This window comes from Amblyomma maculatum, chromosome 10 (assembly GCF_055883805.1).
Source record: "Amblyomma maculatum isolate TAMU_Amacu chromosome 10, ASM5588380v1, whole genome shotgun sequence".
NCBI classification, from domain to species: Eukaryota; Metazoa; Arthropoda; class Arachnida; order Ixodida; family Ixodidae; genus Amblyomma; species Amblyomma maculatum.
Window position 1 is genome coordinate 143,438,688 of NC_139353.1, and position 20,652 is coordinate 143,459,339.

At 46.7% G+C, this 20,652-nt stretch overlaps 1 protein-coding gene across 2 annotated transcripts in view; it reads left to right on the plus strand.

Annotated features, from left to right (window-relative positions):
• Positions 1-7,270: 7,270 nt before the first annotated feature.
• Positions 7,271-20,652, plus strand: part of LOC146177603 (cytochrome P450 2J4-like) — an 87,919-nt gene continuing 74,537 nt past the window's right edge. For both annotated transcript variants that reach the window (XM_084581160.1, XM_084581161.1), the window contains exon 1: positions 7,271-7,676. The gene's annotated coding sequence lies outside the window, so the exon portion shown is untranslated. The remainder of the gene's footprint in view (positions 7,677-20,652) is intronic.

Below are 20,652 nucleotides of genomic sequence, written 5' to 3' on the forward strand. Positions count from 1 at the left end.
AAGTTTGCCATTTAGCGTCCAAACTGACTTCCAGCCTTGCCTGTGCTTCCTACCGATAGCTGCGCCCAGTTTTTTCAGGAATGGGCAAAGATGTTCATTAACATAGATGGAATCAGATTTGTCCAGATTTTTGTCACTGTTAAGAAGTCTTGCTTTCCTTCCATTCATCAAAACAGCGTCTCGCTTTGCTCTAGACTTGAACAGCACAACGTGTTTTACACTACCGTCGCGTGTAGGCACCCTGTGACACACCTCAATGTCATGCTCGACGATCGGTTCTTTGAAGGGACTGCCGATCTGTTTGACAATGTCAACGACGTTTTCGTTTCCTTCTACAATGACTCCACGAATCTCAAGGTTTTATTCCTGGAATACTGTTCCGCTTGTGTCATGCGGCCTTCAAGGACCGTACTTTTGTTTCCCAGAAATTGGCACTTTTCCTGCGGTGCCTTGTTTTCCGATTCATGTGCTTGATTCCTGGTGGCCTCTGCCTTAAGCTTTTCTTTCAAGTCTTTGATATCCTGGTGGGCATATTTCAAGCTTTGAGTTATGTTCCGCTGCTCTAACTTCACCTCGCGAATTTCGTTTCGCAAGTCTCTTTCAATAGTTTCTTAAAACGTTTTCAGCTCCTGTTTTAGTTCCTCCCTTATTTCCTCCTTCATTTTATGCAGATCCTTTGTCATGGCGCACAATGTTCAGTGTGTGCTCTATTACAATAGCAGAAGGTATCAGGGCAATATAGATCGCACTTGGCAGCAGCGACAACAAGAAAAAAAGCCCTTAAAATTTACACGTACCTGCGGCAAAGAGCAGAAACTGATGAGTACGATGAAAACTGTTTTTGCCGCTGCTATCAAGTGGGGGTTAGACGGAAAGCACAGCTCATTTTGTAGCCAGTAACAGGTCACAAAGTGCAGGTCACGAGTCGCAGGTGATGCGCAGTGCTGATGGAGTATCGGTCTCCGATATAATCGCCGCCAGCCAGTCAATCAGTCCCTCACACGTGCCACAGCGCGGATAGCAGGAAAATGGCTGTGCTTGTAACTTCGGTAAAGAGCAGAAACATATGAGCACGATGAAAACTGTTTTCGCCGCTGCTGCCCAGGTAATGTCTTGATTAGCCGCTTGGCTACGTTATATTTGACTCATTTCCTACGGGTCGCGCATGCGTGTAACTGTTGCCTGTGTAACTGTTGTCATGGCGTGGTATTGCCACTATGGGGGGGGGGGGGGGGGGGGGGACAGTGCACAGCCAGGCCCTGTGTTGCAAGTGTAATAAAGTGGCAGTGTCAATATGGGGAAAAAATTGTAAAACTAAGGCCTTCGTAGACAAATAAATGGGGTGTCATTACCAATATGAGAGGGAATAGTGCACAGCCAGTGCCAACGTTATTAGATCCTTTCCAGTTCTCAAACTCCCTCCGCGGCGGCCTTCGATGCGTGGCCTCTTTGCGTTTCCGCTCACCAGATGGCGCGGCGGCCACGATTAGGTTTTTCTCGGCGTTCATTTTTAACTATTGTGTTTAGATAAATAATTTTTTAGGTGCAGCCCAAAGAATAAATTTTAGTTCTTTGTCCTAGCGGCCTGGTTTTTCGTGCCGGCAGCTAGGTTTTCTCGGCGTTCATTTTTTAACTATTGTGTTTAGATAAATGATTTTTTTCTAGGCTATTGGCTTTCGCAGAATTGATTTTAACGCATGTTTGCTAGTCGTTTCTTGTGTCTTCTTTTGGCAGTTTGTATATTCTGAGAATTCGTAATAGATATAGTTCAGTCGATACATGCTTAAGATGTGCAATCAAAAGCAGGTAAAGTGTACTCAGTGTGAGGCGCAGGTTAATCTCAAGGAAACGCGTTTTGACTCTGTAGGTGAAGCGGAAGGCAGCGACTTTTTGTGTCGGTGTTGCGTACTGAGTGCGCGCTTAGATAGATTTGATCAAGAAAGGGGCAGTTTAGTATCTCCTGTGGGTGATTTAGAAAATGAAGTACGTTTGTTAAGGCCAGAAAATCAGAAACTGGTTGGACAGCTTCCTCAAATGAAAAAGAAAAAGGACGACTTCATCCTTGGAACCAACGAGGACGAACATTCCAGTGCGGGCCACGTGGCTGGGACCAGCACTGGCATGGAAGGCATAAGCAAAGTAGGTCAGGCGGATCCGAACCGTCAGAGTTATTTAGAATTGCAGCTAAGACGCCGGAAAAATGAAAGAAGTAAGGAAGAATGAAAATCCCAGAGAGAAGGACACAGATAACCGAAAGCAGGAGCCAACAGTTGGAAGAGGGAGAGAGAAGGCCCAGGTGCTTATCGCCGGAGATTTTAACATGAGCAGGTGCAAGCGAGATATCTTGGAACGTGTAAAGGGTGATAAGAGAGTGTTAGTTGGAGCCTTCCCAGGGAGGACAATGACGGCAGTGGTGAAAGAGAGTAAAGATAGGCTGTTGAAAACTTCCGGTGAGCGTATTATGGTGATAGTAGCCGCGGGGCTAAACGATGTCCTAAATGGTGAAGCTGCAGGAGTGGTGGAAAGTTTAGCTAAGGGAGTTGACGATTTCAGGGAGATATCACAGCAAACGCAGATAGTTGTACGCACTGTACCGGAGGTGCTAGGATTGAACGGAAAGCTGGGAAAGGACGTGATGACAGTTAATCAGGACATAAGAAAGTTAAGCCTGGAGAAATGTTTCGAAGTGGTTGAGGTAAACATGGAGGTTCATAAAGCAGGTTTTGGTAGGGCTTTTCAGCAAGATGGCATTCATTTTAACAGAAGGGTGGGAGCAGAGATCGGCTGGCGCCTGGCTGGCAGGGCTGTAGCTGTTTTAGGGGGCCCGCGGGGACTCCGTGCACAAAAGTAGTTAGAAGTGAAGCAGAAGAAAGTGTAATAACGGAGTCTGAGCCCCCAAAAATGGCAAGGAGCAGGTCGAGAAATAAAAGTGCAAAAAAAGCAATTTAGCACTAGGATCAGCTATATAAACATGCAAGGCAGTAGAAAAAGAGCGAAATAGCTAGAGATAGAACTGCAGTTGAAGGATGACAAAATAGGCGTGTACGCTCTTTGCGAGACTAATCTCAGGAATCTAGAAGATCCGCCGTTTATAGAAGGCTACGTATGGGAAGGATGCAACAGAACGGGAACGGAAAGAAAGGGTGGAGGCGTAGGTATGTTGATACACCAGGGAACAAATTGGCAAAGAATTAAATCATCTTGTAAAGAACATATCTGGGTACCAGGAACAATTGCCCGCATAAGGACATGGCTAGAGGTAGTTTATTTAGGAACAGGACACCAGTGCAGGCAAGAAAACAAGGATCTTGTTGAATGTCTCAGTGACGATATAAGCCAGTTTGAGACGGGGCCGATATTATTCTGCTGGGGGACATGAACGGCCACATCAATGATCTGGATGGATACACGGATTGTAATGGGAAGCTAATGCTAGATTTCTGTGAGTGACACGATCTAGTTATAGTAAATAGAGAAACAAAATGTGAAGGCCAAATCACGTGGGAATTCCGCAACAGGCAGACGACCAATGACTACTGTCTAATGTCGCAGGAAATTTTAGCAAGGTCACAAAAATGGAAATAGATGAAGAAGAGGAGTGTAGTCTGGGAAGTGATCATAAACGTATTAGTCTGCAGATGGGACCCTTGATGAAAAGAGAAATGGAACTTATACAAAACGTAAACGCAAAATTAAACGACGATCAAATAGCGCAGATAGCAGCAGACATAGAGGAAGCAATAGAGAAAAGCCCCAGGGAAGACTGGGAATATGAACAGGTAGAACTACTCATAAGGAGGAAAATAAAGGAGGTTAAAGTAGCAAACCGCAGGAATGGAAAACGGAAGCCACGGAGCTGGTGGAATAAGGAAATCAGGAAAGCTATTGAACAACGACGGGCTGCTTCAAGGGAACATCGAGTGGCAAAGAAAGCACAGGTATCTCAGGAGGAAATCGACCAAAAATGGGAATCATATCGACAACAGAAACTTGAGGTACAGGCCCTTGTCCAAAGTAAAATAAAACAGTCCATTGATCGCTGGATGGCTGACATGCACGATGCCTCTAGAGGCGGAGCAAGAAAATTCTGGAACCATATAGGCTGGCTGAGGAAGAAGAATCAAAGAAAGCAGGACCGAATTTAAGATAACGAGGGAAATTGTTTAAAGGGAGACAACGCAGTGAACTACATTACATCAGTTATAGCCGAGTCATTTAAAAGCGACGATAGGGTAATCTTCGCAAATCAGGAAGCAACACAAGGTAGCAGAATACAAAGCAGCTTAGAACTGACCAATCTAAACTGGAAAAAGGCAGAAAAAATATCCCTAAAAACACATCTACAGGAATAGATGAAATTCCGATCAAGCTGATTGATGAACTCGGTCCAAAAAGTAAAGAAACGTTGTTAAAAGCTCTGGAAACAGCCATAACGAATAAGCAAATTCCGGACAGCTGGCGGCAGAGTAAAATGAATTTGATTTATAAAGGGACAGGAGACCGGATGCACATAAAATCCTACAGGCCGATTACCATAACATCTGTTATGTACAGGTTAGCCATGCAGGCGGTGAAATTAAAGGTGCAAGCATGGGTTGAAAGTAACAAGATACTCGGAGAACTTCAGAACGGCTTTAGAAATGGTAGGCGCTTAGATGATAGCCTGTTCGTGCTTACCCAATGCATCGAAATATCTAGAGTGGAAAATATACTTTTGTATTTGGCCTTCCTGGACATAAACGGGGCATACGACAACGTAAGCAGGGAACTCCTGTGGAACGTATTTAAAGAAGAAGGTATCGGTTATGAGACAATAGAGTTCTTACAAGAAATATCTTGGGATAACAAAAAAGAAATTACGTGGGAAGGGATAAGAAGTACGGAAGATGTCAAAGTATGCGAAGGATTAAGACAAGGCTGTCCTCTATCACCGGTGCTGTTCATGCTTTATATGATAAACCTGGAACGGAGTACAAGACTGTAACCTAGGTTTTAACCTGTCATATAGATTAGGTGGAAAGGCGGTAGAGCAGCGCCTCCCCGGTTTGATGTATCCAGACGATATTGTGCTGCTAGCTGAGAGTCTGGAAGAATTGCAAACTTTATCTAAGTATTGCGGAGACGAAGGGGACGCTCTAGGCTTCAGTTTCAGTGCAGTTAAGTCGGGTGTGATGATTTTCAACGGTTCAACTGATCAGGGTCTTAAAATACAAGGCCTTGAAATACCTAGAGTAGCAGAATATAAATATCTGGGGGTATGGGTAATTGAAGGATTGGCATACATTGGAAAGCATGAGCAATCAATCAAGACCAAAGGGCGAAGGAATGCCGGGATAATTAAGCATAAGGCACTGTGGGGATACAATAGGTATGAGGTTTTGAGGGGTATTCGGAAAGGAATTATGATGCCCGGACTTGCTTTCGGAAATGCGGTTTCGTGCCTGAAATCAGAGGTACAGTCGACATTAGAAATAAATCAGAGATCCGTTGAACGATTAGCACTAGGTGCCCACGGAAAAACTACAAATGAGGCGGTACAGGGAGATATGGGCTGGGCATCTTTCGAAGTACGGGAAGCTCAGAGTAAAATATTATATGAGGAACGCCTGAGGAAATTGGACAGTAACAGATGGGCAGCTAAAGTATTTAAGTACCTGTACCTAAAAAGCGTTGACTCACAATGGAGGAAAAGAACTAATAACAAGGACGGAGAAATAAAGAGCATTAAGCAACAGGTGAAAAACACAGAAGGTAAAAATTGGATAAATTCGATGGAAAAGAAGCAGAGTGTGGAATTATACCGAAAGTGGAAAATGCAGATCAGGAAGGAAGATTTCTTTGATAACTCAAGAGGCACTGCCCTACTTTTTGAAGCTAGATCAGGGTGCCTTAGAACACGCAGCTACAAAAGGAAATTTAACAATGGAGATGATGCATGTGCTGTATGTGGAAACTCCACTGAAACAATTGACCATATTATACTCGGATGTAATGGTATCCATCCGGAAGTTGGTGCAGGCGCCATCACGGTTCCTGAGGCTCTGGGGTTTAGAGATAACAGTGGCCGGGTGAATAAACCGGCGGTGGAAACTAGCAAAAAACGACTGGAAGATTGGTGGCTTAAAAGCAGAGAAGTGACATAATGTTAGTAATGTAGGAACAAAAATTTAATAAATAGACTGATGGTTTAGTTAACCATTCTAAATCAATAATCAAGATATGGGGAGAAAAATGAGCATGATAGCTACTGCTACCACCCCGTTTCAAAGGGGACGCTCCTATATTCCATCCATCCATCCAGCCCGACGCCCCGAGCAGCACAACGCGAAGCGCTCACGGCTTGCCTGGCGAATCACATAGTTTGCCTTAACATTGTGACATGCATTGCGTTGCGCATATTTTTGCTACTCATTAGGGCTATATTCAGACATTGGGGAGAGCCTATAATTGAGCGGAATGAACTCGAGAAAGCACGAGCGGCGAAGCTGCCTGGAAGAAACTTTCACTGCCGCTCTTTGCGTTCAATAAAAACAAAGAATAAGCAAAGAAACTGCTTCTCTGAGTTGTGTAAGCGCATCTATTGTGAGGCACAAAGTACGCACAAACATATTTCACTTGGTCAACACCCCTTTACAATAGACCAGCTTTCTTACTCGTGATGGCGACTTTCACACATGCACGGTTTCTAGGGGGTGGTTCACATCCCTCGAATAAAACTGAATGCGCGTTACAATAAACAAATACAAGAGTTGGAATGTGAACGTGTACTTATTTGTGCTGATTTCGTGCTCGAAAATTTTCGAAATATCCTCATCGTAAAAATGGAGGTCTCAAATTGAACACGAGCTCGAAAGCTTTTTCTCCTGCCTTGGTACTGCGCACTCCCATAGCTGCAGGCGTTCAGCATTGCAGCGCGGCCTGAAAAATGTCTCTTCTCTCCAACAGATTGCACAGACCCGTAGCCGTTTTTACAACCTGGCACGAAACAGCGTTGTATGATTCACTGTCATACACTGCGTGACAACCGCGCATACAAAAGCAAACGTTTCCAGACGTGCACGCTGCCACAGGGCAAGCCCGGCAACCCCCACAACGTGCTGTTCGCTACGTTCGCTGCGCCTAGTAACACGTTGGTGTCAAAAACAACGCTGTGCTGCTATTGGCCGGGCCGCGGCCCGTCTGGTGGCACGCACACGCGCGCTTTGAAAAGAGAGCGCGCCGCTGCGTTCAGTCGTGCCGTGTCCGCGGGCAAATTTGAAATCCCTTGATATTTTGAAAGTAGCGACTTTCTATGAACTCTCGCGGACCCTCGCCGATCCTCCTCTCTCACCTCTCCCATCGGACGGTGATTGGCTCCGCGGGTGGTCTTCGGGAAAAGCGCGCGATAAGTTCGCTCTTTTTGTGTTTCAATTTTTCGTCGGCGACATTTTTTGGGCAGCCGCCGCTGCTACGACCGAGCTCTCTGACATTGCGCGCCTGCACTTCGCGTTATTCACGCTCCTTTAGTGCAGTACTATGCCCAGTTGCTGCGCAATTCAGTGCACAATCGGACGTGAAAAAGGCTTTGTTCTTTTCGCGATTCTGCGCGCAAGAAAGACACAGTTAGAAGAAAAAAGTGGCTGCGCTACATCCGCCGCAAGAACTTTACGCCGACGAAGACTGCCCATCTCTGCGAGGTACTGTGCATTTCTTCCAAGTGACTGTGTATACTGAAACTGCATGCAAGCGCATCACTAATCTGGCAATATCACTTAATTCACCGATCATTTTGCGTCGTTATGCGTGTTATCGTTTTCACGTCATGGTTCCGCTCAACATGCTGTAATAGCGACGGCTGATACATACAATGCGCATACATTCGCATACAATACCCGCTTTAATTTCTGAAACAAGGTATCGCTTTTCAACGATATCGCGTGCAATGTGGGAGATTGTTAATCATTGATAGGCTTATGTCGCAGGAAAGCGTGTAGAGAACTCGTCCACAGAACGTGTCCGAAAAACTATATATCCCCACATCAAAAGTTTCTCTTTAAACCCTTAAAATTTGACCTTGTCTGAATCTGGCGAAAATTGGTGTCTAACCTAACTTGAATATGGCGAATTCAGTAGTTACGTCCAAATTTGGGTGACCTCCCGCAAAATGCAGCCCCGGGAACCCTCTGAATTTGACCTCATCCGAATGTGACCAAAATCGATGTCTATCCTATAATTTGAGTATGGTGAATTCAGCGAAGTCGAATCCAAATTTCGGTGGTCGAGAGGGCCAAATTTTGGGGTGCTGACACTTTCCTTGGATGATCGGAAATCGGTGCGCGGATCTTTGGGTCTCGGTTTCGGCTCGACATCATCTCAAGGTCGCCGACAGCGGGAACTAAAGGCGTTTTATGCTTAATAGAAAAAAGTTCGTATTCGTTTTCAAGCAGCCGCGAAAATTCTCAACTACAAAAACAATTAAGCCATTGCATGTGCACTGCGCTGTGCCAAACTCAGACTGAACTTTAATGAAAAATTTTAGGAGGGCCATCAAAGCAAATGTCCCAGCTTGTTCCCAGCAAACATCCCACTAATAAAGCTCCCCTCGTGAGCAACTTCATAAACTGTGCTTCCGCGAAAATTAGTTCGAAGTGAATCTTTTAACTAACAGTTGGTATGCTGAAAATATTCTGGAATGTTCAAATATATTGTAAATTTTAGGCTTCATATACTATGCTGTGACGGTATTGAAAAGTCAAAAGGAATGTGAGATGTATGCAGCAAGCGGTTTTGATCGTACCGCAAGCGCTCTTAATTGGCACTTTCATTGCGCGTACGAGAAGCTAATTTATGTGGCTCATGGTAGTCAAGCATGTCGCATGTCTTATTCGTAATTTTATTCAGTAACAGAGTGTGGAAAAAGTGCGAACTTAAGACAGCGCGCATGTGCCAGCCAACTGCCCGGACGGCGCGCGAGATATGCCTAAAAAAGCGTGCCGTGTGCAGCGCGTGCATCTGGCGGGCGAGGATATTCGAGGAGGAAAACGCCGGAGTGGAGGAGAGTGTCGCTACTTTCAAATTATTGAGGGGCTTTAGGCAAACTGCGTCGCGCGCACCCCCGCGCGGAGCGCAACGAAGGAGCGTCAGGCGGCGCGCCGGAGTTTGAGAACTGGAAATCTATCTAGTAACGTTGGCCAGTGTCTAGGTTAGAAGTGTATTCAATCGGCAGTGCCAATATGGGGGATACAGTGAAAAACAAGGGCCATTGTATGCGGTGTAACGGAGTGGCAGGGCCAATATCGGGAAAACAGGATAACTAGGGCCGTCGTTGGCAGAATCATGAACCGGCATTGCCAATATTGGTAGCTCATAAGATTGACAAGGCCATCATTCGCACTCCCGGGGAATGGCATCACCAGTACTGGGAAAAGGATGGGGATACATGTCCTATGTAGGACATGCATCCAAGAAGCTCCCAATCTAGGGCCGCCGCCTTGTACTGCTTGGGGATGCTACTTGTGAAGCAGACAGACGCATTTCGAGTTTAAGGTTTAATGTATCTTTGTGATTAACATATTTAGCTTTGTTCCAGCGATTCCATTGCACAAATGTCCTTCGGCATGCTTGTTTCCATGTAAGGGGGAGTTTCTCCTCTACACTGCAGTAAGTGCTATTACGGACGTGTCATCGAGCTTGCGCAATGATGTGTTCGTAACATTGTTCGGGGTAGGAGCGGAATTCGGGCGGAGCTTAGTTGGTGAGGAAGGTAACAAATAACGTCTTTTGGGAGCTCGAGTGGGAATACCGTGTCCATTTCGCCATACGTATGTAAGGTGGCAGCGCGGTTGTCCCTTCGGTATCAGCTGCAGCTTTTCGGGTCATGGAGACATCAAGCAAATACGAGATGTAAGCAGTATTATGTGCCCTGCAAGCTATCCAACACTTGTCCCCATTGCTGAAGGGCACTTCAATGCGTGCGCCCTATTTCGGAGGATAGAGCGGCGTCTTTCCCGTTTAAAACGAGTTTGAATTGTATTGCCAGCTTGCCATAAGAAATTAAAACTGGTGTCCGTTGCGGTGTTACCATTCTCCTGCTATGTATGAGCGACGCATTCTGGTGAGTGGATATTCATTCTTCTAATTCAGTCTTTTCAATCGGAGCGGTCTTGTTGCACAGAGTACGGAATCTGTTCCAGTATGTAATAATTGCACTCCGGCTTCTACAATTGCGTGGCTCCGAGCTGAAAGCAGTAGAGAGGACGCAGTGGTCACCCTAAAGAATACCACCTTTTGCCGGCCTGTTGTAAGCGGAATATCCTTAAATAATCCGTTCACCATAAATTCCAGAACCGCCATTTTTGGTGGCGGCGCTCTGATCAAACAATCACGAGCATGGTGCAGGCATGTAGAAGAGGTTTGGCGGCAACTGCCAACTGAACCTCTGCTTTATATGGAAGGATGATATCAGAATAAGCAGAATGTATTATGATTCAGACTCTTCATTTTAAGGTCACGCGGGTACTTTCATACGGCTTGTTATCTCGGGATGCAACCTACGCTATCGCATCATCTCATTAAAGAACGAGATAATGGTTCCTCATAAATTTTAACGCGGTAGCGTTAAGGGCCCCTCGTCGCAGAAACGCCGTGGTCGGCGTTGTGTTTATAACAAGAAAACCAGAACAAAGTAAACAAACGAAATGTTTTGAGAAAACCCGGGCAAGAGACCCCAATTCTTTCGCCGTGCGAGGCAAGCACGCAACCACTTCACCACAGAGCCTCAGTGCTTCTCTCCCAATAAGGGTGGACATAATGTCAGGAATAAGGGTGGACCTTATGACTGTCAGCTGAGGTTTAGGAGCTTAACTACACAGAATACAGTTAGGGAAGAAATTGTTAAACAAGCAGCAAAGAATATTTTGCTCTTTTCTTACCTACGACGCGATGTTCGCTGGAAAATTCCTTCGATCGTACGGCGCTGCCGCAGCAGGTGGCGCGAGCCACCGCCCGATTCAAAGCCCTATACATCCATCTATCATCTTCAAGTCGTTCGGGTTCAAACGCTATCGCGTTAATCTTTATAGTCAAAGCTGAGGCGTCCTCCATATTTTTATTACTAGAATGAAATTGAAGGTAACATCGCATTGTGCTACACAGACGTTGCTGCATAGTCAAGTAGAGGTGTCATGGTCTGTGGTGAGGAGAAGGCACAGCTCCTGATCCTGCAGCCATGGTTCGCTACTTTTTTGGTGTTTTACAATAGTCTCAGGTGGTGTGTATCCGCAGAAATCACCCAGCATTACTAATACGAGCTGGTGGTTATTTTGTAGGACTCGCGAAAACAAGAATGGAACGTATGGTCCCTTTCATAGGGTGTGTAGAAATATTGGGGAATGAAAATACTGGAAGCGCCTCTATATCTCGGAAGGCGCCATATAAGCATGGTTTCTCTCCTCACACCGTAAACCGTCTATTGTGCCGCATAGGCTCCGTTGTAGGCCCGTGGTTAGTGCTGCCCCTTGGGGCAACGTGAAATCCTTGTAGCCAGCAAGCTTTATCGAGCAATGCTTCTCTTGACGGGCACATCCATCCACGGGGGCAGCAGAACACTGAATAAACTGCTGGACGTTAGAAAAACATTTATTTGCAGAACCATATCATGGTACTAACAGGTGTAAATTTACTCGTCTTTAGCGTATCACCTGTAGGTCCACTGACAGGTATACGTTTGCAGAGCAGCCATGCTGTAGTTTTGGACGCCTCAACCCTACGGAGGCTGAGCGATCGTATGGAATGGTATGCATGCTGTCATGGCGTAAAGGAAAACTTCTACTATAAAAGTGTTACACAAGCCTCGAGGGAACGCTGCTTTATCTCGAGGGTGTGAAGTCGCGCGAATATCTGCTGACACATTTGCTATATGTGTAGTTGTAACTGCTGGCTTTCAAGTTGCATCAATTGTGGAAGTTTTAAGATCATTTTTTTGAAGCCGTGTGTATTGTACAGGAAAAGTAAAAAGGTAGGCTTGAAAATCAGTGCAGAAGACTAAGGTAATGTTCAGCAGCCTCGGGATGGAACAGCAGTTTACGTTAGGTAGCGAAGAATTGGAAGTAATAGGCGAATATGTCTACCTAGGAAACGTAGTAACCGCAGATCTGCACCATGAAAGGGAAACAACAAGGAGAATAAGATTGGGATGGAGAGCATTTGACAAGCACTCGCAGATTATGACGAGCAGTTTACCGGTATCGCTCAAGAGGAAAGTATACAACAGTTGCATCTTACCTGTACTCACCTATGGAGCTGAAACGTGGGGACTGACGCAGAGGGCTATGGAACACAAAATGGTAGAGATGACATTAAGAGAGAGGATGCGTGCAGAGTGGGTCATGGAAATAACTCATGTTATTGATATTCTAGTGGAAATCAAGAAGACGTGGGCATGGGGGGCAGGACATTTAGTGCTAAGAGATGATAACCGATGGTCGCTTAGGGTAACCAACTGTATTCCAAGGGAAGGAAAGCGTAGCAGGCAGGGGGCAGAAAGTTGAGTGGACGGATTAGGTTAAGAAGTTCGCAGGGGTCAAGTGGATGCAGCTAGCACAGGACCGGGTTAATTGTAGGAATATGTGAGAGGCGTTCCCCTTGCAGTTGGTATAGTGAGGTTGATGATGATGATAATACATTTTTGAAGAAATGATAGTATAGGGCAGTCAGTATACTCGTCATGCTCGATGGTGGAATATAGAATAATCATGGTCCGCGCACAATGGTTGTAAGCAGATGGATATGTAAGAAGTTGTGGTCACTACTAGGGTGTTGCATGATTAGGGCGCTGCAATTGTGGACGTGGAGCTTACAGTGCCGATCATAATAATAGGGAGCACACCTCGGCAATAAAATATTTTGTCACAATAAGTCTAGCGAATATCAGGAACTACGTTTTATATGCCGCTGGTGCGCACACATACGTAAGGGTGCAAGTAACCTTCGTATAATCTCTCTACGAAAGGCGTGAGAATATTGCAACCACTAGAAGCGTGCTCCGTATTATAATGACCATACCTGTAAATTTGATCTCTCGTTGCCTAGCGCTATTTGCTTGTGACATGTGGAAGGTTGCGTTTGCCCAAATCATCGATTTCTCCGCAGGGCTTCGTATTGCCGGTGTCGGTCTGCGTTCCTTGGTGGGAAAGATCGGGATTGGGAGCAGCTAAGGTCACGTGTGAAAAAAATAAAATATCTGAAGTAACAACTCTAAAGTGTCTAATGAGGGCAGGAACGGACCATACAGATGGGATCGCAGTTATGACTCACGGGTGGATGGTCGACACAACAACGTGGACACTTGGGACTTTTGGTGTAGAGCATGCACGCACGAGAGGAGTGTATTTTATTGGCACACGCGACTGTGTGCCCATAATCCAGGCCCTTAATGGACCTGTAGCAGTACCACTTCCATACTTGTAGCTCAAAAGGAGGAAAGGCAGGGATCCCATGCAGCAAGACTATAGCCGCCCTTTGCTCGACCCATTACAATATGCCATCCAAAACTGATCGGGCCAACCTCGGCCGCTTAGCTTGGCCTCACGTTAGGCAATGTCGTTGGCCTTAGAAGGGCCGATCATCGATCAACAGTGGAAATCGGGCTAACACGTACCCCTGACGCATCGCCGGCTTGACCATGTCCCTGCCTAAGTGGGACAACAAGGGCCACGAGTACCAATGCATGGCCCAACCGCTGCATTGCCCAACCAAGACGGCGATGCGTCAGCGGTATTCACTGGCTCGTTCCTTAGGCATTGATTACCGGCGATCTACCCGTACGTTGCCCATGGATTACCCACCACTTCCCGAAGCTCAATCGTGGACGGAAATCGCAGAGCGTGAGAATTTTTAGATGAGCAGGTTTTGAAATTAAAGGGCTTTGAATTGTCGCATTTGTACTATTGCCATTGTGTGATGGTTAAGTTCAGACTGGTGAAAAGCAAAATATGCTTGAAAAGTGTGCATTAAAGGCTTTACTACGATATAGGCCGGTTCAAAATTCAATTTTATTTGCCATTTGCGGTAAATAATTGAAAGATGCCGATAATTTTTGTAATCAGTTTTCTTCGCTTGCGCCACCCAGCCTCATACTCCCCTTTTACGAGTCATCGCTTAACCATTGTGGTCAAGGCCTCCATGGACACATTAATAATCAGGGGTACGCCGTCCCTCCTGACACATAACAGAAAATACACGAAAGAAAAGAGCGGCTTTTATTCGGTATGCAGAGGAACCATACTTTTCACATTCGTAAAAAGAAGCCCACAAAAGGTTGACTTTCAGGCAATGTTTACATGGGTCGTAATTGTGATCAGTGCTGTAGTGCGGTGCCGGATAATAGATGAAGTCTACTGAAATATAGAATAAATATTTTACACGGATACCGGGTGTCGCTGCTAACTTAATCCGAGGGTTAAAATTAGAATTCAGAGGCCGGCAAAGATAGTACACCGCTGTTTTCTGGTGTCCGGATTTTAGTCAAAAGCAAATTAAAAACCACCCGTGAAAGGATAGAAGCATATTATATTCAGAGGGCTGGGTCATTTTTTGTTAGCGATACTTCAGTTGTTTTGTACAAGGCAGAAAAGATTTTCCTTTCTAAGTTTTTGAGATAAAAGGTGTGATGCGTTTAATTTTGTTCATCTTTTTCCTGGCACGGTATGCGCCTGCGCTAGTCTGGATGTATATCTCTTGTGTGCGTAAAAAATAAACATTTGTCAGTCAGCGCTGTTTTCAGTTCCTAGTCTTCCTTCTTCTTTCCTTTGGCCGCGTGCCTATGCGCTGAGAACTATGTCCTTAAGTAAAGGAAAACCAGTTGCATTTTGTTGGTAGTGACCTTGAGCCCCACAGAACTTTTGTTTGAAACGGTTTGATTTGCATACAAAAAACTAAATATTTACTTTTGACAGTAAATTACATTAGGTTTAGAGCACCTCCATCAACCTCACACTACTGGCAAGGAGAACCTTGCCTTGTGTTTCTTTCATCACATAGAAAGAAAACGCCTAAATTGAAAAAAAAGAATGATTATGCATTTGCGCGCCACGATCGGGCTGCTGTAAACTATGGTTTGGGCGAAAGAAATAAGGTGTGACTGTGATTCGACGGCCCTGTGCAGTGGTGCAGAATAGGTCAGTAGAACTACCTGCTGAGCGAGTTGGTTCCTTATTTTAATGAGAAAAACAATGCGACAGAAAAGACGGCGGACAGCTGACGGATGGGACAAGCGCTACTCTCTAATTCTTTCTTGAATAAAAACCAAAATTTCTGCAGTTTTTTTTTTATGACGAGGCAGTGCTCACATGCGTGGCGATGATCAGGCAGCCGCCATAACTTGCATAACTTGCATAACTCGATCTGAGCATTATACTTAGTCGAGCAGAGCTACAGGGAAGAGGCGATGGCGCAGTCCAATCCATTCTTTCTGGTGTGAAAAACCTGTGCCAATTCACGGGAACTTGTTTTTTACCCCTTCCATTCATTTGTGTCACTTTAAAAATTCTGGGCATCTTTGAGATCATTTGCAACACCTACAAAGAACTGCGTTCTTTCCGTTTCCGTTTATTAAACACCTTTCATGCTAAGGAAGGCACTGGTTTAGACACTGTACGTATTGGCCTCTAAAGACTTTCCCACAAGAGAGATAAAAGAAAATGCGCTTAAACCAACCTAGAAATCTCGAATTAAAATCTTTACTTAAGATCAGAAGAACCTATTTGTTTATAGCTGCTTTAATTCGCACGGTTGCATCAGCTTTTTGTATCGTCTTTTACTAAGCTAATTGTACTGCATTATTTCTTTCGGGGGTACTACTTTTCGTGTAGAACTAGCAAATATAGCATTCTAAAAGAGAAACTGTAAAGTCTTCGAACAGCAGTCTGTTGTTGTTCGCAGGCAGCTTTTGCTTGAAGTTTAGGCACCTGCTACAATGCCAGAAAACAGATAAACCTTCCATCATACAATCGTGTGAGATCAGGCGATCAATTTGCCTTGCAATGCCTAGAAGATAATCAACGTGTCTAAAGAGTTTAAGCACATCTTATCTAAACGTTGGTCCCTGGAAAAGACATCTCGCACATAACCGTAGCAAGACCGGAATAATTACATATGCCGCTCTTTGTATATAAATATCCTGCCTTGAAAATAAAGAAATTAGCACTCAAGTAAAATTTTAGAAGCGACAAGAAGCTTTCAACAATTTCGCCTCCTGTGTTTTAGAATAGTACTGTGCTATTGTGTTCACTGCACAGATGAACAAAGGCGAACAGACCGTTGTGGGGGATAGCTGTTCAACATCAATAGAGAACATACTGTCAATTACAACAGCTATTTCGTACGAGGCTTACTGCGTCTGATAATTCTGGCTTCAAAATGATCTTCGAGACGCAGCGAATTCAGCTTGGTTAAAACATGCCATATTCCGATCACATTCAAATTCTGTGTGATACTATAACCGTACCTGACTTCGGTTGGACCTCTTTAAAAAAGACAATCATCCGGATACCTTATTCCACTGGAAAGTGCGTATTCTCACTTCAGTGCGTTTGCTGTTTACAAGGCCTAGAGAACGCGCACCGCAGCCAACATATTAGTTTACCACTGCAACGGGGTCATCGAGTCATTCATTCATGCATAAATCTTCATTCATAAGGATGACCTAAGACCTAGAGGAGAAGGGGGTGTGTAAGGTTGGCGCCATTCATTTGCCTCTTTCCATTTTAACCGGCGCCATACTAACTGCCGAAATAGCCGCTCTACGCGCGGTGCGGCGCGGCGGGGGCGTCGGGGTCTTTTGTTCGGACGGCGCTCGTGCTGCTAAAAGCTCGTTTCCGTGTTGGTTTTTTTTTAACCAAAGTGAACGAGAACCTCGAAGTCTACCTTATCAGTTGATGGTCACGTTTCCTCCCCGTCGCAGAGTGCGGGAAGACAGCATCCTCCGCGGCCGAGTGCGGATCGCCCACGCGTCCGATGCGGGGAGACAGGAAAACGACGTTCGCGCTTCGCGGCTTTTTTTAAAGAGTTAAGCTTATGAGGGGCGCGCTTGCGGTTAGCGAAGGCATCATACACTCTTCGATAGGGCCGGTGCGCCGCGGCGTAGCGCGGTGCGGACAATGCCCGAGGTTGGCGCGCCCATTTGCTGGCCACATCTGGAGACGTGTAGCGGCACGTACCTGTTGCGGGTGGGCGTTCGTCGCCGCGTTTCCAGGCTGTGTACGGCACCGAGGCCGGGGCTTTTAGAGAAAGAGTAAAAACACGTGTGAACCTGCCTAGTTTGACCGGACTCCTCCTGCTCGCGACTTGAGAACAATTAAACTTTGTGTTTTTTTTTCTTTTCGCGTGTTGAGAGAGCACAGAACGCGCGATGCTCTGCGCTATAGCAGATAGAGAGATTTTGGTCTCGACCAGAGCCGGGCACGAGGATCGTGCTCCCGAGTAGCCTTGGAGTGGGTTCACGGGGCGGCCGATGAGACGTCATGCTGAGTTGTATATAGTCACTGTAAACAGTCCTCTGTGTGCATAAAACCTATTTACCAGTGCTCAACAAGAGTCCTCTGTCTTCGCTCAAGTAGGATAGCATGCTAATGTAGAGAAGTGTCAGTTAGCTCAGGCTTCAATCCGGTATTTGGTACATATTGTAGGCTCGGGCAAGCACGGCTGAGACCCTCAGAAGTTGGAAGCGATTGATAGGCTCCAGGTCCCTAAGACAAAGAAAGAGCTGAGGAGCGCGCTAGGTCTCTGCGGCTACTACCGCAGCTACATTCCGAAGCTCGCGGAGATAGCTCGCCCGCTAACGCAGTTAACGGGAAAAAGTGTACCGACCCGATTGCCGTGGTCAACAGAAGCCGATAAATTAAATGGTCACCAAGAGTGATGCCACAAAGATGGCTAACATAAGACGTGACCCGTATTCCCACCCCAAAAATAAACCATAGCCACCACCACCACCACCAAAGCCTTCGAGGCGCTCAAGCGAGATCTCTGCGCGGCCGTTTCGCTGAGTAGCCCTGACCCACAGAGGCCATACGTACTCTACACGGACGCCTCAGCTGTGGCTGCAGGTGCTTGACTATCGCAGACTGCCGATGACGGTTCGGAACAGCCGATCGCCTTCGCAAGCCATCGTTTTACACCGACGCAGATGCGGTGGACCACAACCGAAAGTGAAGCATTTGGGGTCATTTGGGCATTAAAGAAGTTCGAGACGTGGGTATTCGGTGCCCAGGAAACTGTTGTGTCCGACCACAACCCGCTGTCGTACCTTACGATGAGCGTACCGCGGGGTGCGAAACTTACCCGCTGGGCTTTGGCGCTGCAGCGCTATAATGTGACAATATAGCATCGCAAGGGTAAACTTCACTCAAACGCATACGTACTCTCGCGTCTCCCAAATGATTGTTGGGAGTAATGACTAACTAGGGCATAAACAGGGCGACATCGAAGTGCGTGTCATCGCCACTGTGCCGTGTGAACCAAGACCAGTGCACGAGCCGGGACATAAACCTGCCAGCCGTGTGCCTGCGAACTATGTGCGAAATGCGGTGCAAGAACTGCAACCCTTGCATGGGTTGGACACTCTTTGCATGTCGCCTTGTTGGTGTGCATGTATGTTTGTCATTTCTTTTGTATTATCTTGTATACATTTGTGTGGGAATGTGTTACGGAAAGCGGCATTGGCGCCGCTCCTATTTATCTGTGTAATTAAATTATTGTTTTAGTTAATATTGAATCTTGGGAGGGAGGTGTAAGGTTGGCGCCATTCATTTGCCTCTTTCCATTTTAACCGGCGCCATGCTAACCACCGAAATAGCCGCTCTGCGCTCGGCGCGGCGGGGGCGTCGGGGTCTTTTGTTCGGACGGCGCTCGTTGTTCCGCTAAAAGCTCGTTTCCGTGTTTTTTTTTTAACCAAAGCCAAAGCGAGGTCCCCCTTGATCGTCGCGTTTCCGCCCGGTCGCAGAGTGCGGGAAGACAGCATGCTCCGTGGCCGACTGCGGATCGCTGGAAAACGACGTTCGCGCTTCGCGGCTTTCTTTAAAGAGTTGGGCTTATGAGGGGCGCGCTTACGGTTAGCGAAGGAATCCACTCTTCGATAGGGCCGGTGCCCCGCGGCGTGGCGCGGTGCGGACGATACTCGGGGTTGGCGCACCCATTTGCTGGCCACATCTGGAGACGTGTAGCGGCACTTTGCTTGCCTCGAGGGGGTGTCGCGGTATCTGTTGCGCGTGGGCGTTCGTCGCCGAGTTTCCAGGCTGTGTACGGCGCCGAGGGCGGGGCTTTTAGGGAGAGAGTAAAAACACATGTGAACCTGCCTGGTTTGACGAGACGCCTCCTTCTCGCGCCTTGAGAACAATTGTGTGTGTTTTTGTGTGTTTTTTTCGCGTGGTGAGAGAGCAAGGGACGCGCGATACTCTGCACCATCGCAGATAGAGAGATTTTGGTCTCGACCGGAGCCGGGCACTCGGATCGTGCTCGTAGCCGTAGAGTGGTTTCACGGGGCGGCCGATGAGACGTCATGCTGACTTGTATATATTCACTGCAAATAATCTTCTGTGTATATAAGCCCTATTTACCAGTGCTAAACAAGAGTCCCCTGTTTTCGCTCAAGTATCTTCCTATTGGCACAGTAATTCGTTACAAGAAAGAAGAAGAGAAAAAGAACCACTCCTTACTGGGTGGTTTAGGTGAAGTTGAGGGCGCCAGACTCCGACGTGAAGACTAGCAGGGTACTAAGCTTGCGCTTGGCGTCTGTACTGGGGGCTGTCCACTCTTTCAATGTCTGAAAGTGAGGAGCTAATTTGTATAGTGGGGGGGGGGGGGTGTTCGCCATGCCAGGACAGGTCCAGATCAAGTGCTGCAGGTCAACGAACTCAGCGGGGCTGTTGGACAGCCGATCCAGGTTCAGAATCGACTCAGAAAGTGCGGTGTGTACGCTAGCACTGGCTCGCGGCTTATAAGCAAGAACTTGGGCAGGACGAGAAAGGCCGGAAGGAATCGGAGGAGTAATGTCGGGGACACGGTCCCGCAACAAACCCCTCCGCTCATGCTTAAGCCGTGTGATGACCAAGTCCGTTATGACACTGAGGTTAGAGAACAGTAAGAGTGGTCCAAGTTGGACGGGCCCACAACGAGGCTATGCCGGCGGTCGTCCTCTAACTGCGCGTCAGCGTCCTCGTGGGAAGTCCTGTTCCCAGTCCCGTTCAGTGAATTTGTACGGAGATTTGTGAGGTCTCTTGCAGGCTGCGGCAGTGCTGTTTGATGCGGTATTGCAATGAGGTCTTGTAAGAACGGCCTTTCAGTTTTATAGCCTTTTGACTGCCGGTGTAGATGTGTATAGTACGATCTATTCCTTAGGTTCAGAGTTGAAGGGCCTCGTCGATAGCCGAGTTCAGTTGCGGACCGCTGCATGCTACTGTCGTGTTAGCCCAGGCAGGGGGAGCGCGCCGCACCCGCGCCGGAATGCTGCCCGAGAAAGCAGTCCAGAGACCGCGCTCCCAATCGACGAAAATGACCCCCGTTTATTATCGCACTCCGCTTTTATACACTTGCGCCACAGATCCACTATCGCAGTCGCAGCTGCCAGCCAAGCCAAGCCAAGCCAAACCAAAACAGATGATAACAGCACATCCCCCT